Source organism: Hyaena hyaena, unplaced genomic scaffold (genome assembly GCF_003009895.1).
Source record: "Hyaena hyaena isolate Hyena2069 unplaced genomic scaffold, ASM300989v1 scaffold_1077, whole genome shotgun sequence".
Classification (NCBI taxonomy): Eukaryota; Metazoa; Chordata; class Mammalia; order Carnivora; family Hyaenidae; genus Hyaena; species Hyaena hyaena.
Window position 1 is genome coordinate 453,536 of NW_024081713.1, and position 18,199 is coordinate 471,734.

Below are 18,199 nucleotides of genomic sequence, written 5' to 3' on the forward strand. Positions count from 1 at the left end.
CCTCTAAACTATTCTGTTGTAGACAGAGGAGTCAAATCACAAGGTAGAAAACATGGGCTTCTGTGCTGAAGGGAGAGCCTAGGACCACTTTTCTCAGCATTATTGACTTGTATAATAAAACTGCCCTGCCTTTTTTCTCCTCACACTTCAGCTTTCTTGTTATAGGTGATGTGAATTTTTGAGGTATTTATATATGGTTCTAGTAAATCAAATATTATGAAGTATGAAATAATCATAGAACATTTTATTCATACTGGGAGAGGTACTGAGGAGAAAACTCAATTTCCTTCAATAAATAGTATAAACCATTCACTTCCTTTCCATTCCTCTAACTCCTGTCCATTCTAGAGTAGAGAAGTCTATACAGGTGGAAAACCTTCCCTACTTCAAATATTCTGTTATTAGTTCAGGCACTGTTGACCACTCACTCTGGGCTTTGGTTTCCAAATATAAGAACTAGTATTATAAATGGATATAAAAAGTCTTTGTAAAAGCAAATGATACACAATTGATATTTGTAATTCTGGGTTAACAGGCTACTCATGAGATTTCAGAATACATACTGTCAAGAGTTTTACCAACTAGGGGCGCCTGGGTGGCTCAGTCCATTAAGTGTCTGACTTCGGCTCAGGTCATGATCTCACGGTTCGTGGGTTTGAGCCCCGCGTTGGGCCCTGTGCTGACAGCTAGCTCAGAGCCTAGAGCCTGCTTCAGATTCTGTATCTCCCTCTCTCTCTGACCCTCCCCTGCTCACGCTCTCTCAATCTCTCTCTCTCTTTCTCTCTCTCAGAAATAAAAAAAAAAATAAAAAGTTTCACCAACTAATTTTTAACAAGAAATCTGCAGCTAATTGAAAAGGCCTTCTTGTGACAGATGTCAGGAAGCTCCCTCAAGTGCTTACCATTTATGTGGGAATGTCTGACACTTATTTGGTGGGCAAATTTCTTCATCCACATGATTTCACATGATTCTACATGACCTGGAAGTTTGTCCCTGGGGAAAGTGTGAAATGAAAAATAAATTTAGGAAGAGTTTGGATGGAATAACTCTGTACAAACTTTGACTTCACCTATTACTGTTGATGGCTCAGAATTCATCATTTGTGTATGTGAAGGCATTTGTCTTACATTTTATTCAGTACTTATGCCTTCTGTATGTTCCCTACTCACAAAAAGAAATAATAATTACATGTTTCAGGGGGAATGGTTTGGCATTAAGGTCTATGAGATTTGAACTCCGATATGTTATGTTTTGGATTCTGCTCATGTTATTTAGTTTTAATACCTTAGAGAATTTGCTTAATTTCCGTGAACACAATTTTCTCATCTTTAAATTAGGATAATGATCCCTATGTCATAGAATTATTGAGGGTAGTGAGGGGCAGGATGCATGTAAAATATGTAGAGCATCTTTGGCACATAGTAGGTACTCAAATTATTGTTATATCTAAAAGGGTGATAAATAAGAAAAAGTCCATGGGAATGAAAGGACAAGAAGAAAATAGCAAAAGATAATAACATTAAAAACAGAAGAATTAGTTTTCCTTCCATAATAATTTTAAAACAAGAAACAAAGAAAATACATCTCTATAAGAACTCAACAAAGATGAAACATTCATCTGTAGCTTATTCATTCACTAATTCACTTGATTATTCAAACGTTTTTGATACCTACCATGTACCTGGCAGTGTGTAATTGACTATGGCATCAGTAAAGATGTATGAGACATGCCCCAAGCCATTAAGAACTTTCTATTCTGGTAAGAGAGATAAGATATTGTTATAAATAACTATTAGCCAACATATCCCAAAGAACCTGCCATGAAAAATCTAATCTTAGGAAACCCAGAGTTCTATGGTCAATTAGTTTAGAAAAAATACACAGCATATTTCTCACCCACCCCTGAAAATTCACAAACTGAAATTCTTCTGAGTACTCTGAGGATCCTATGTAACTAGTATCTATATTATGTGCAGGAAATAAATGTTTATTACTTTATGTATCTCCTTCCCCCAACTCATCCCTATAAACAATTTGTGAGAATACTGTTATGTGGATCAAATTTTGTAAAATATTTCTGTAAGTAAAGGTAGAATGTAATAAGCAGCACAGGAGAGAGGTCAATGATGTGGACTCTTCTATTCACAGCATGTAGATGGGGGAAATGTGCTTCTCTGTGTGAGAAGGAACTACAGGATTATGGAAAGCACCACATTACAGAGAGATTCGAAGTGTGGCTAGGGACAGCAAGAAGTAGAAATTGGCTGGAGAAATGTCTGAATTAAAAGGAGAGATGGAGGTTTAGAAGGTCGGTGGGGGCCAAAATGTTGATTTATTACATATGAAAAAAGAATTTTATTTATTTTGTGTGGTTCTTCAGTAGCAGCAGCAAGGAGACAGAGTTTTGAATACATAAGAGGACACTAAGAAACAGAAGAGAGTGTAAACAGAGTAGGTAGTGGGTGTGAAGACACCTGGAACTTCACCCTGGAAGTGTTTCAGGGAAGGCTAGACAATGGGATAAACACACACACTGATTCTTGTGTCAAATAATTGATATGATGAACAGAGCCCTGAGGACACTCAACTTGAAGTCAGTCTTTACTTCCATGAGTTAAAAGTCTGTATCTGCTAGCTCTAAAGAGCTGTTGAAGATTTTGAGCAGAAAGACTCATGACCTGGACTGTGTGTGGAAAGATTCACTTTTCAGTTCTGTGTAAGATGTTTTAGGAAAAGCCAGTAAAGTGGCAAAGAGGCCACTACAAACAGTCATGCACAAGCACCATAACCATCCCCTTTTCCACCATCAGCGATGACATTCAGATTCCTCCTCCTGTCTTCCTATGAAAGAGGAGTACTTCTTTAGAGAAGAAAGAGAAGTAGGGTTGACTTGAGTTCATTTGCCTGGCCTTCCATGGAATTTGTTCTGAAATTTATCACATGGTCTAATAATAAAGGTATTCTTTTATATTTGTATTTATTTATTTGTTTATTTATTTATTCTGAGATAGAGCACAAGTGGGGGAGGGGCAAAGAGAGAGGGAGAGAGACAATCCCAAGCAGTCTTTGTGCTGAGAGTGTAGAGCCCAACACGGGTCTCAAACTCATGAAATCATGAGATCGTGAACTGAGCTGAAACCGAGAGCTAGAGGGTTAACTGACTGAGCCGCCCAGGTCCCAAGAGGTGGATATTAATTTATGCTTTGTAAGAGACATCCCTTTTTACTCTCACAAAGCAGCGACATCATAAAAATTATTGATAAAGTCTATCAAGACACTGAAAAGACATTTTTCATTTTGAATAATATTCTGTAATAAAACCACTTATGTAAATATAGAATATTGGTGGGGAAAATGAGAATGTTAGTTACATAAAGCATACCTCAATTTCTGTGAGATTCCATTTCCTTTTTTTGAAAATAATCTTGATAATTATGTATTCCTTCATAATAATAGTTATTGAGTGTCTACTAAGTATTATACATGATGCATGATATCTAGTATTTATTATTACATTCAAACATTAAGGTAATAGCATTGCTAAAGCTTTAAAGTTCACGTGAAGCTAAGCTAATATTTGGATGATATTAGAGAAAAGCACCCCTGACAATTGCAAAACAATTGCAGAATAGGATACAGGACACCATATTATTAATAGTTGCATAAAAGGATACACAGCCAATTCTGGGCTCTTTAATAACGATAAGGCTAGGACAGTGCTCAGGCCAAAGCCTAAGGGGTGGGGTGGGGAGGTGGCTTCTCTTCCCTCCTCTAATGCTTCCCTCAGCGTGCACAGACACACCTAACAAGAAGTATTGCCTTTCAAATGTACCCAACATATGTTCACAGCCAGAGTGACATGTGTTTACCAACTACAGAGTGGTAGGGCGTAGGGTAGGGCAGTACACATAGTTTCTTCATACGGTCATTAGTTTCAGAAACGTCCAGGAAAACTCTCCCAGTTGCAGCTTCTCAAAGAAGAGCTTCTCTGAGCTCTTAGGGCTTTGAAAGAGGGATTGCCCATTTCCCCTCAAACCATATTAAACACAGGAGCAGTCCTACCTATAACCTTATGGCTACTCACTTTCAAATATAGAGAATGCAAGTAATTACTTGTGATATTCCCTACTTGATAACCACCACTGAACACTAACTACGTGCCGGGAATTGCTGATGGGTGTAGAACCTATAGAAATCAGGAAAACCGTAGCTTCACATCCCTGAGGAATAGTTAGACAAGGAAAACCACCCTGTAGTTAAAGTTTAGGAGGTCTCTGGGGTCACCTAGTCAAACATTTTCATTTTACAGATCAAAGACCCAAGAGCAAAGAAGGCTACTTACTTATCGAAATTACATTGATGCTAGGGATGCAAGTGCAATTAAAAGCCTAGTCAACCAGCACCTGGGCCAGTGTTCTTTGAACTCTAAATGTCAGCACAAACTAATTTATCTCGCTTAATTTATCTATTACTAATTTATCTCCTTTGCCTTCCTTTTTATTTGTTTTAAAGCCACTGGCCTTTCTGCCCCATGCTGATCTGATTTTCTTCTATCCTCATGATTTTACTGCCAAGTCCCGGATCAATCCCTTAAGCCCCTTTTCACCTTTCCTCCTGAACTCTTAAGAGTTTTTTGAGGATCATACTTGATCACTGTTTCTCTGCCACCTCTATCTGATTAGGTTCACTGTGCCAGGCTGGTTTTGTTCCTGAGCTGATTGCAGATAATGCTGCCTCACCTTTTTGTGCAAGTAAGAAGAACATACATTAAATAATAATTCGCTACCTCACATTTGTCTCCCTTAGCTATGCAGTCTTTGGCACTTCCCAGTCCTCTGTGGTTCCAAACAAAATCATGTCCACATCTATTACTGCTTCCTTGGATATTGTTCTGGCATTAAAAAAAGAATCCCATTGTATACATTTCTGTTTCTAATTGAGCTCTCTGTCTTGGAACTGATGTAAATTTCCTTTTGTCCCTGGGAATGCGTGATTGTTTACTCTCTATCTTTTCACAATCATCTGTTCTTCTTTCAGTTTATTTTTTTTATTTTTTATTTATTTATTTCTAGGAGAGAGAGAGAGAGAGAGAGAGAGAGACAGCGTGAGCAGGGGAGGGTCAGAGAGAGAGAGGGAGTCACAGACTGAAACAGGCTCCAGGCTCTGAGCTGGCAGTCAGCACAGAGCCCGATGCGGGGCTCGAACCCACAAACCGCAAGATCATGACCTAAGCGAAAGTCGGACGCTTAACTGACTAAGCCCCCCAGGCGCCCCTGTTCTTCTTTCAGTTTAGATGAACGTATTGTTCAGTATTGTTTAATAGTCAAGAGTATAATAGAGATTGTGCCAGGATTTAAATTTTTGTCTCAGTATAGTTCAAAATTATATTGTTTTTCTCCTTACATTCACTTTCATTAAGTCTCACTTAACAGACTGCAAATGCGAAAATCATTTAATTTCTTTCTTTTGGTCTTTATTCAACATATGTCTATTTCCAGGAACTCTAATATTTAGAATGGACACAGAGATAAAAGACATATTCCCTGTATTGAGTCATGGGGGCAAAGCCAGGCAAGTAAATCAACAGTAACTCTACAATGTGATACATAGTGTAATGGAGTTAAAGACAGAGTGTTACAGTGAAGCACAAGGGATAATAGATCTTCTAATCCTCCTGGGGATGGGAGAGCCAAAGCCTTGACAAAGTAGTAGATACTTAAACTGAGTGTTGAAAGAAAGGAGCAATTGACAGAAAGGGAGTGTTGTGTCATTTTGCAGCTGGGAAAACTGAAGAGTAAATAAAACATTGTTATTCTCACAAGCACAGGGTCAAGATTCTAAGAGATAGTTTATAGAGAAAACACACAAACCACTGGGAGAAAGGTGGATACATTCTGTGGAAGTTTTAAGCATCCACATTCCAAGTGGGATTTCAGCATACCAAGTCCCTTGTTCTATTTCAATTATTACAAGGATACAATTTTGTAATATTTTAAGCATTTTATTTTATACAAAAAACCTTAGAAGAGGTTTAGACAAGTTAAAACAATGTTTTTAGTAGCTGTTTGTTCTATAGATGAGAGGGAATCCTGAAGATATTTGAGAAAGGCACCTGTATTGATGAAAGGTGTATTTACTGAAGCTATTCTGTCAGGGACACTAGGACACAATTTTGTATGAGGAACAATTTGGAGAACGTGATAATAGTTTTTAGGTGAGACAAACCAAGACTAACATTATTTCAACAAGATTAAAAGTCAACACCTAAATCAGAGAGGCAATTTAAATTACAGACCAGGGTGGCCAATTGAATGAAAGATCATTCTGCATTATTAAATATGAGTGAATTCAGACAATGGAGTTGTTCTTCCTTAGTGCTCAATGCTTTTCTATTTGTGAATTGGAACTTCTAGGTATGATATGCACATGGACATAAGCTTTAAAACATACCCATCTGATGACGTCACCTACCAAACTGAAAAACCAAAGTTATAAATGGAGAAGATGTGTCCTGAAACTGTGTTAAGAATTAAATTAGGGAAAGATGCTTTCCACACATGACAAATTTGAAGTATTTCCTATATTAAATATAATGCTAATGGTATACTACTGGAAGAAAAGACCAAGTGTTGACACTGAGAAAAACATAGGATTACCAGGGATTAAAGTAAAAGGTCCCACTTTGGTGCACCCTTCTTGAAAATGTAAGAAGTAAAGACACAGGCAGGAAAGTGTAAGGGCAGATCCCAGTACTTGAACAGGTCATTGTGGCAACAGTTTAGCAACATAAGAGAGTAATAGCATTGGAAGAACTGAGGTTTCCTACAGTGAGTGAAAGTAGTAGACACCAGTTCATGTACCTGAAAACAGTCACTGAACAGGTGGGCAGCAGCAGCGGGAATGTCTTGGAATTGCCAAAATGTGTGCCTGGCATAGACTGAGCCCAGATCCAAAGTTGGATATAGATATTTGGCCTCAAGTGCAGTTTTTTAAATCAAAGACAGAGAAGAAACTATAGTTAGTGTTATTTCTGGCATTATCAAGGACCTGGCTTTCTCATAATTTCCCTTAGGTTACTGGATCACTGCATTGCTTATTTAAATTTGTCAACCAGCCTACCTATTTGAAATGTGACAAGAATGATTTTTAGAGCAACCAAATGGAAAGGGAGTACATTCCAGAAGAATTTAGCCACCTTAGTTGCTCAGGAAAGGTTTACCCAATTAAAGATCATTTGAGAAAGTGAGACTGAGTAGAAGAGCAAGAGGAGAATAAAAGCAGCATATGGGAGAGGCGGGAAAGAATCTGGGTTCATAGAGCAGAATATTGATTCTAACAATGCAGAAAAATACACATCTATTTTTTTTTAATCTCTGAAGAAATGAAGTACTGTTAGAACTATCTTGTATGTATGTTCAGTATGATTGAAACATTTGGAGTACAGAAAAAATAAAGATAGGAGCATGATGGTCAAGACTCTGGTTGCAATTTACTGTAATCCATCACAAAACAGTGTAAGCTAAATAGAAAATTTATTGGCTAGCCTTACTTTTAAGTCCAGAGAAGACTAACTGCAGTCACAGCTGGGTCTAGATGATCAAATAATGCCTTAAGGATATAGGGCTGCTCATCCTCTCCAGGCTTTGTCTTGCAGTCTTAATTTTTACGCAGATCCCCCTCTAATGATGCTCCACAGCAACGACAGCTAAAAGCAATTTCTCTAATGAGCCCAGTAAAAAGTCCTTTACTAAGAGCCTATATTTTCACTTAGGTCACATACTCATAATACACACGGAAAGAACAGTCAAATCTCTATCACACACAGCTTTGGGTATGGGAACAGGATGTACCCAGCCATAACCCAGGAAATGAAAGTGAGGTGATGGGCATTCTGTAGCAGAACATCAAGACACTGTTACCAGGAGAAGGTAGAGAGCATACCAGACAGAAAACACTTAAGTTTTCCACTACATTCCATGCCTTGGTAACATGAAGATTGCAGACCCATGTTTCCCTAAGATGCATTAAAGAAATAACACATCTGACATGATATAATTACTTAACGAATCACTAAAAATCTACTCACCTAATCTTTCCAAGAGATGATATCAATTTCTGTGCTCCAAGTCCAGACCTTTAGGTGATGTGCATCGTTCATTTTCCTTTGTCTAGACCAGATGGGAAATGAAAGCAACCATGATTAAAAAGGGGGAAAAACTTATTTCGATGAGTTTAACAATATATAACACACATTATATCCTTAGAGAGCAATAACAAGGATCTCTTGTTCTGGTGGTAAAGCAGAGTCCATTGTGATAATCTTAGTAGGCCCCCAGTGAGGGTATCTAATGTCTATTATTCTCCACAGTTACATCTGAGATGGGCCAATGGGGAGAATTACCCTTACATAGATTGAAATATTTCTATCACAGCGCTTCTTGTTGGTGTCAGTTTGGCACCTTGGAGACTGAGAAATCAATAGTCTCTTTGAGCCAAGTTTGGACTTCTCTCAACATGCAATTATCTCAAATGCCAGAGATTTTGTAGTGATGATTAAGACTGCCAAATGGCTTCTATTATCATGGAAATCTCTAATCGCGTAGCCATCGATGAACCCATTTCTATAACTGCATTTCCCGACATGAGCCAGGCTTACAGAGGACTACCACCTCTGGGCTTCTGGTGATTCTGATACCCTAGCAGTACAATCTGGCCACCTTAGTAAATGGAGTGGGTTTTCTGGCTACATGTAGTGTTGACACTCTAGCATGTCACTTCTCTGAGCCTCTTAATCTCCTCCTCCATCTTTGATCACAGAGGTCCTGGAATTACCCTTCCCTGAGAGTATATTTTCAACAAGCGTACTAGCACTTTTAGAGTAGTGGCACTTTTGTCACCAACTCTCATGGTCCTTATTTGGATGTTCAATGTGTACCATAATATAATGTTACCATGTCATCAATCTCTTGTTTAACCAACATTATGCTCTCCCTCTCCTCATTCATCACTCTCTGGACCCAGTCCCATGCATGCTCTCTTGGCTCTCCTAAACACTTATTAACTGGTTCCTGCAGCTCATTCAGGAGGCACTTTCCTCCTTCCCTTTAGCAGGTATAGAACATCAACTGGGTCTTCTTATTATCTAATCTAAGTTATCAGTCTGGAAGCCAAAAGGGAAGGCAAGGTTTTATTTTAAGGGGTGCATATGCTCCATCTTCAGGCAAGGGTGAAGGTCTAGTCTTTGGCAGGGACAAATGAGATGCTGCAGAAGTCTCCCAGGGGTTCCTGGTTCTTTAGTGCATCATTCAGATTCTTTTCCACCCATTTGAATCTCAGTGTTTCACTCCTATCCAGCCATAGCCCTGACTGTGGCATAGCAGACTTGCCGAAGTGAATAATTCAGTCTTCTCTAGTATTCTCTCACCCTTATAATTCTGCTCAAGGTCTTAGTTTTTTCTGGCCCATGATTCCAAATTGTGAGGTTCTTTATGTTCTGCCTAGAAGTCTTTCTGACTTTCACATCTAGCCTTAGATCTGTGATTAAGCACCCTCAGCCTTTCATTGTCTTTCTCCACTGCATCTACTGTGTGCTGCAACAGACTACTTCTTCTGAACCCTCTAATCACTTGGGAAATTATTTGGGACAATATTTACTAGCCATAGGCTACCTGTACTGGACTTACCACTAGTGATAGAGTTTTCCTTGCCAACTGGACAGCTGTAGAATCCTATTTTAGGGTTATTTTCTCAGACTAGTCCTAATAGCAATTGCTATCACTCAGGTTTCCTTTTATATAGTTTAGTCCATAACAAAAATACCAAGAAAACAAGAGTGCATGGCCTCAATCATCAGTTCAGCATATATGCTACTTCTACTATAATACAGCAACACAGATGCCAGCGATATATAGATTTATAAATCCATCCTTGCTATTGTGGGTCCCCATTTTAATGTGAGAGAGATCATGTGAAAAGGTAATGAATGCAAAATGTGACAGGAGGAACCATATAACTTACCTGAAGTAAGGGGGTTATACTTGCTGCAAGCATGTGTATGACATTCATTAGTCACTGTTGAGTTGGATAGTAAAGAATAGATATCTTCTAGGCTTTCCTGGAAGGTAAGATATTGCAGAGTCAGGAACCATCATGCACAAAACATAGTTACATGAAACAGCCTGGTTTTAATTAACAGAACATAATTAAGCAACTCTGATCTGAAACACTTACTGGCCATGTAAATAAAGAGAAGTCTATTAGTTAGAATTCATTCTTTTTATTTTTTAAATTGAGGTAAAATTCACATTACATCAAATTAACCATTTAAAATAGCTAACTTTAAAATGAATTAAAATTAATTTTAGTTTTTCATTGAAGTTAATTTTAAAGTGAACAAATATATGGAATTTAGTACATTCACTGTGTTACTTACACATCACCTCTGTCTAGTACTAAAGCATTTCCATCACTCCATACTCATTAAACATTTAATTCCATTCTCTCCTCTCTCCAACCCTGGAAATCACCAATCTACTTTTGTTTTCTACGGATTTGTCTATTCTGGATATTCCATATGAATCAATTTATATATGTGATCTTTTGTGTCCAGCTTCTTTCACTTTAAGTAGTGTTTTAGAGCTTAATACACATGGTAGCATGTAAGAGTACTTCGTTCCTTTTATGGTTAGATAATATTCCATTGCATGTAATACCACATTTTATTTATCAATTTATACAGTGGTGGACATCAATGTGTACCTTTTGTACAAATACTGGTTTGAGTCTACTTTCAATTCTTTGCGTATATACCTGGAGGGAGAATTGCTGGGTCATGTGGTAATTCTATGTTTTACTTTTTGAAGAGCTGCCAAATTCCACATGGCTAAAAAAAGTACTGAGTTAAGTCCAGAGCTTAAGTGATATTTCTACCATTGTAGCAATCAGGCATATTCTATTTCTGAGGTCAACGATTGTCTGCAGTTCCATATAAATTGAGTTTTATCGGTATGTAGCCATTCCTATTCATTTACATATTCTCTATAGGGACTTGGGCATTAAAACAGCAGAACTGAAGAGATACAGAGAGAGTATGACATGCAAGCCAGAAATATCTGGACTTTTACAGAGAAAAAGATGGTGAACACTTCATTTATTGGCCTGTCATCTTTTGCTTGGGCTTCCTACTCATAATCCCAGATCGCTATTTGAGCTCTAGTCCTGAATCCAGCCATCAGGAAGAAGAAAGAACAGAGGTTGCCAGTCTCTCAAAAACTGCTTCCCTGAGGAAACTAACTTCCATTTGATTATCACAAATTAGTCCCTTGTCCGTGACTACCTATGAAGGAGGCTGGCAAATGCAGTCTTTATGTCAAGTGGTTAGGGAACTCCCTACGATTTGAGCTCATTTGACAAGGAAAAAGAAGGGAAAGAAGTGTTCTAAATGACTATCCAGCTCTGACACAGAGGCAGCAATCTCTAGAAGACCTGGCACATACTCTAGATGAATCCACATTCCCATTGAGAATTGTAGAATCTAGATAAAGCTGGTAAGAAGGGAGAAAGTTCTTCAGGACCAAGTAAAGAATCTATGAATCAGTTAGGGTCCTTGTTACCCATCCCAATTATCTTATAACAATTAGAAATAGGTGGATTAGTAATAAATCTCTATCTTCCTTGATAAACTGAGTGATTTCTAAGTTCACTAGGTCTCATTTTCTGGTTAATTTAAAAGTCTGATTAAAGTTTTACCTCTCATAATTGAGATCAATGTAGCATCATCTCTAGATCTAATTGGATTTTCAAGGTTTTTGCATTTGGAAAGGGATTGAAATTCATAGAAGTTGTCAAAGGCACAATTTGCAGGACAGGGATAACCCATTGTTATTATCTTTTTTTTGAAAGAAAAAGACATTAAATATTGTTCCTACATCAGCTTAGGGAGAAGCTATAGAAGAAATAAGATAGAGAAAAATGGACACAGCACAGTATTAACTCAAACATACGTTTTAATGTGAGCAGACTCAGGAGTGTTCAGGGTAGAATGTACTTATGCTTGCAGAAGTTAGTAAATAAACTGAATAGAGCATTCACAAGATTTCTTCTTTATAAAAATATTTTTAATTTGCTTAAGAATAGAAACATCAACAAGAGGTGTTTGTTGTGTGAATTTTCAAAAGTCCAGATACTAAAGAGTAATTTGATAAAATATGCAATGTTATGAGGTCATAACAGTGCACACAGTCCATTGCTATGTTAGAAAGAAGAGAAAAGGGTGTTATATTTCAAGGAAATGTAGTGTCCAGGGGCTTATTGATTTTTTTCCTATCAGGGTCATTCTATTTCTAAATTGTGCTCATTTTTGCACAAAACAAATGGGAGCTTTTATGAGAATTGCAAATGTCCAATGTTTTATTTTCCTTGCTTTTTAGTTTTTAATTTGCATAATGTAAATACTCTTCTTGGTGTGTAGTTCTATAAATTTTGGCAAATGCTTAGAATTCTGCAATTACTACCCCACAATTAAGATGCAGAACTGTTTGGGGCGCCTGGGTGGCTTAGTCGGTTAAGCGACCGACTTTCGCTTAGGTTATGATCTCGCGGTTTGTGGGTTCGAGCCCCGCGTCGGGCTCTGTGCTGACTTCCAGCTCAGAGCCTCTGGAGCCTGTTTCATTCTGTGATTCCCTCTCTCTCTGACCCTCCCCTGCTCACGCTGTCTGTCTCTCTCTCTCCTAGAAATAAATAAAACATTAAAAAAATTTAAAGAAAACAAAAAAGATGCAGAACTGTTTGCCACCCTCCAAAAGTTATCTTCTCTGTAGTCAATCTCTCTCCACAGTATGCCGTCTTTGGAGTTGTCTTATTTCATTTAGCCTACTGCATTTAAGATTCACCAACGCTGATGTGTGTATCAGTAGTGGCTTTCTTCTCTTGCTGAGTAGTGTTTCTTCATATGGACATATCATTTATCTATTACCAGTTGAAGGGTATTTGGGTTGGATTTAATTTTACCAATTATTTATAAAGCTGTCATAAAAACTCACATATACATTTCTGTGTGAACATCAGTTTCATATATTTTGGGTCAGCAGCTAGAATTCATTGCTGAATCATATGGTAAAAGTATTTTTAATTTTATAGGAAACTGCAAACAGCCATAGTGGTTATGCCATTTTGCCTTCTCATCAACAACGTATGAAAGTTCCAATTGCTCTAGTAACTCTCCAGTTTCTGTTGCTATTCAGTTTTTCTTTTCTTTTTTTCTCCTACCTCTTTCTCTGTCTCTCTTTGCCATTCTAATAGGCATGCAGTATCTGTGATTTTAATTTGCATTTTCCTAATAATCAGTGATATTGAGCACTTTTTCAGGTGCTATCCATATATTTTTTGGATAAAATGGATATTCCTATCCATATATTTTTTGGACAAAATGCCTATAATCTTTTGTCTGTATCTACAAAATGGGTTTTATATCTAAGAATAGTTTTTGATGTGGAGAAAAATTGAGAATATGGTAATGAGAGTCCCTTTATGCTCCTCACCCAGTTTACCCTATTATTTAGTGCATTTGTTACATTTAGTGAACCACTATGTATATATTATTATTAACTAAAGTTCATAATTTAAGGTTCCTTTAGTTTTTATCTAGTGTCATTTTTCTGTTATAACATCCCATCCAGGAAAACATATTATAATTCGTTGTCATGTCTTAGGTCCAACTCCACAAAAAACAGAGTTCATGGTCACTTTTCCCATTCAGGTTGAGTTAAGAGTGAAAGGATGACTTCTCACATGCTAAGGAAATTCATCACTTTAGTCTTTCCTTCATGTGTATAGATGGGCACCACTTGTTTTGGATATTTCATTGTTAAACTAGCAGAATAAATCCATTTTAGTCACTTCTGACCTTGACAATCAAATAAAATAAAGGCCAATACACAACAGAAACACATGCTCCATGCTGGATGAGACTAGGGGATATCCCTAAACCTGAATTACAATATATTGAGATCAGAAGGCAAGAGAAAGTGGAACCCAACATAGCAAATGAAAGAGATGAAAACAAAACAAAACTCCTCCAAAGGAAATAGCGATAAGTACTCCAATTCAAACTACACACCTGCAAAGTTTCAGACCTATCAGGTTCTACAAATGGTAGAGAGAAGGGTAAGAGTTGAGTGTTTTATAAGAGTAACTTAAATTCCCTAGCCCTTTACTTCCATTCCCACATCTCATGCCATAAGACTATGTTTTGCAACCGGATAGATATTTAAGTTCCCAAAAAGACAGGACATGTGTGACTCGAGAAGAGGGAAAGGCAGTCACAATAGAGGATAGAATAAAGTTATACAGGAGAAAAGAGGAGGATTTATGTCTACCTCTGGTGACGGCAGTTTCATTTGGTGTAACTCAGTCTTCGTGCACAAAATAAATAGAAAGAAAAGGAAAAAAATGGAGTTTGATCAAAGAATTTTAGAAGCTACCAAGGCACTGAGAACATATGGGGCCCAAGATTCCCCTAAAAAGGTACAAGTGAATGTATTGCTTCATGCTGCTCTTCCTTTTCTTAAAAAAATTTTTTTTAATGTTTTAATTGTTTCTGAGAGAGAGAGAGAGAGAGAGAGAGAGACAGCATGAGCAGGGGAGGGTCAGTGAAAGAGGGAGATACAGAATCTGAAACAGGCTCCAGGCTCTGAGCTGGCTGCCAGCACAGAGCCCAATGTGGGGCTCAAACCCACGAACCGTGAGATCATGACCTGAGCGGAAGTAGGATGCTTAACCGACTGAGCCACCCAGGTGCCCCCACTGCTCTTCCTTTTCAATATTGTTGATATACAAGTTGTGACCGAGGAGCTGAGCTTGAGCAGTCTTATGGGTTAAAGGGACACAATTTACAGCTCAGGATCCACCTAGCAGTATCTTTTGACCTCCTAGTTAGAAGTCTTTGAAGAATGCCAATGAAGGCACAGAACAAACCGGAGCTTGAGAAGGCTTAACAGAAACTAAAGCCCAAGTAAAACCAGCTTAGTTCATGAGATGTACTGAGGCAATGTGTCCCCATGTTAATAGCCTGACAGAAGCAGAAGTCAGTCCATTCCATAGCAAGGAAACACCAGTGAGTACTTCAAATTAATTATGTGATTTATATAAAATCAAATCCATTATCAATGATTAATACACAATTATATTCTCATTGAGTATTTCTCTGACAATACTATCTGATATTTTTAAGTTTATTTTTCTTGAGAGACAGAGAGAGAGAGAGAGAGAGAATGAATGAATGAATGAATGAATATGACTGGGGTAGGGGCAAAGAGAAGGGGACAGAGTTTCTGAAGTGGTCTCTGCACTGACAGTAGAGAGCCCAATGTGAGAATTGAACTCATAACTGAGAGATCATGACCTGAGCCAAAGGTGGACACTTAACTGACTGAGCCATCTAGGCATGCCTCTGCGACAATACTATGTAAAGTTGGTCTTCATGTCTCTCAAATATCTAGAACAGTGCCTGGCTTAGGATTTACAGTCCACAAATATTTGTTAAATGAAACAATAAACATTTACATTCATTCATACAATATTGTCATGGTGACAGGCCTGAGGGAAATATACCAGTAGTTCCATAGCAATTACATCTTGGTCATCAGGGATCCTATTTTCTTCCCTCATATTTCTTTATTTTTGACATTTCCTATCATTAACATGTATTATTTCTTTTTTTTTTTTTAAATGTTTTATTTATTTCTAGGAGAGAGAGAGAGAGACAGCGTGAGCAGGGGAGGGTCAGAGAGAGAGGGAGTCGTAGACTGAAACAGGCTCCAGGCTCTGAGCTGGCAGTCAGCACAGAGCCCGACGCGGGGCTCGAACCCACGAACCGCGAGTACGTGACCTAAGCGAAAGTCGGACGCTTAACCGACTAAGCCACCCAGGCGCCCCTAACATGTATTATTTCTGAAAGCATCTCTAAAAATAACATTTTATTAAAAGTCATCAAATATAAAATATCAAGTTCTTTCCCTTTTACAAATTCAAAGCTTAAATTCAGCAATGATTTCTAAAAAAGAAAGCATGATCTTTTCACACAATCATGCTATGTATAATCATGTCATCTCCTGTTTTCTCCATTTTATTACACCTGTAGTTGGCCAGGTTATGATGGATGCCTTCAGCCATGGAACGCAGCAAAGTTAGCCACACCGTGTAAAACTCCCTCCAGTCTGTTTCCACAGTCCAGGATCCTACCATTATACAGTATTCACTAAGATATAAATAACAGAGAGCAACAAGTCTCTAACAGACTCTGAACGAGAAACTAGATAAATGCGGCCCATGTATTTTACCATCAAATGCTCATTTGTTTTCCTTTCTGTAATGATTGGGCACTTTGACATATTTAATTTATGAAATAGAGCCTACAGTTAGTAATCAATGACTAATCATATTGAAAATGTCTTAGCAGTAGGAGCTGGCTAGTATAATCTCATTAAGTAGCTATAATTATGGCATAAAACAAAACAGCATGATGTTTTAGTGACTTGTGTAGCTAAATTTCTATGAATCTTTCTGAAATATTAGATACACCTTCTAGACTAATATTGTCATGAGCACATTCACATGTGGGCACTGTCATTTGAAAATTAGATAAAAGCCAAAATTTCTCAGCTTGTTTTATAGAATAATGGCAATTAGTTTTCCAAACAACCCCTCTTTTACCTTAACTCCCTCACCCCACCAAAGAATCCACCAGCCTTTTTCAGCATTTGAACCGTCACTAATATAAATGCTAGAGGCCCAAACAAAATTGATATTCAGAAAGTTTGAAAGAATAGAAATATATGGGAGACAGAAGAAAGTGTTAATATATACTTTAATATACTGAGGTATAAAATATATTTCATAGATTAAAAAATGGGGTGCTTTTTAAAAAGGGACATTTATATAAAAAGAACAAGCTATTGAAAATAAAAAAGAGAAATTACATAAAAAAGTAAAATAGAAAGGTGATAAGGAAAACCTGATGAAATATTTCAGGAGGCAATGAAAGAAGATGAAGAGATAGATATTATTTGAAGAAAAAAATGTTTTATTATCAAATTAAGAGGTCCAACATACTGTAAATAAGGTTTCTGGTAAAAGCTGAGAAAACAAAGGAGAAGTGATGACCAATGATCACAGAAAATTTCCCGGAATTGAAGAACTATAGTTCCAAGCTGAAAGGGTCCACAAAGTGCTTATCCCAAGGAGTATAAAAGCCCTACCCACAATAAACCCTTGTTTAAAACATCAAGGTAAAGACTGCAAAAGCTTTCAGAGAGGGGCAAAAGAGAAAGTAAGAATATCAGTGGGCTTTTTAGAAGTAATGGTGAAATGGTGAAATGAAAATATGAGAAACTCCTTCATAAGTTTGAGAAGGGATTTTCAAACTAGAATTTTATATCCATATCATCTCTCCAGGGAGAGAATAAAGACATCCAGTCTCACAAAAGCTTCAACACTATTACCTCCCTGAATCTAGCTACTTTAGGATGGCTTTTAAAACAGAAGAGATAAATTAACAAGGACGAAGACAGGGGGCCCATGACACTGGCCTTCAACAAGAACGTAAGGAGGGATGATTTTCAGGAGGATCATAAAGGGAAGTCCTGGAGTGACAAGGAGGCAGTGGAACTGTAGAGCAGATCAGGAGGGTGTCTCAAGGATATCAATTTTTTGACTAAAGAAATGTATTACTAGAGTTGACAGAAAGAAACAGGAAAAGAAAGAATGAAAGAGCAAAAATAAATTTTAAGCATGTTGTCAAAATGAGACTCTTATACCCCAATTATATACTTGGCCCAGATTGTTTCATACATCAATTTTCATAAACTTTTAAGAGCCTACATTCCTTTCCAATGCAAATGGTTCCAGAGTAGAAAGAAAAGGAAATTTATCTAAACTATAGTATGAGGGTAGACAGTCTTGATAACTGCACAAGGAAAACCTAAGAAAAGTATAATCGAATGTAATGTATCAGTATTTAGATAACAAATTCCTAAATAAATTATTTACAGACTCAATTTGCACTTTATTCAAAATAGGTAGAATGGTGGAATGAATTGGGTCTGTCTCAGAATCTACCAATGCAATTCATTATGTTAACAAAGTAAAGAATAAAAGCCTAATAAATCGTACATTATAAGTAAACTGTATTAACAAAGCAATG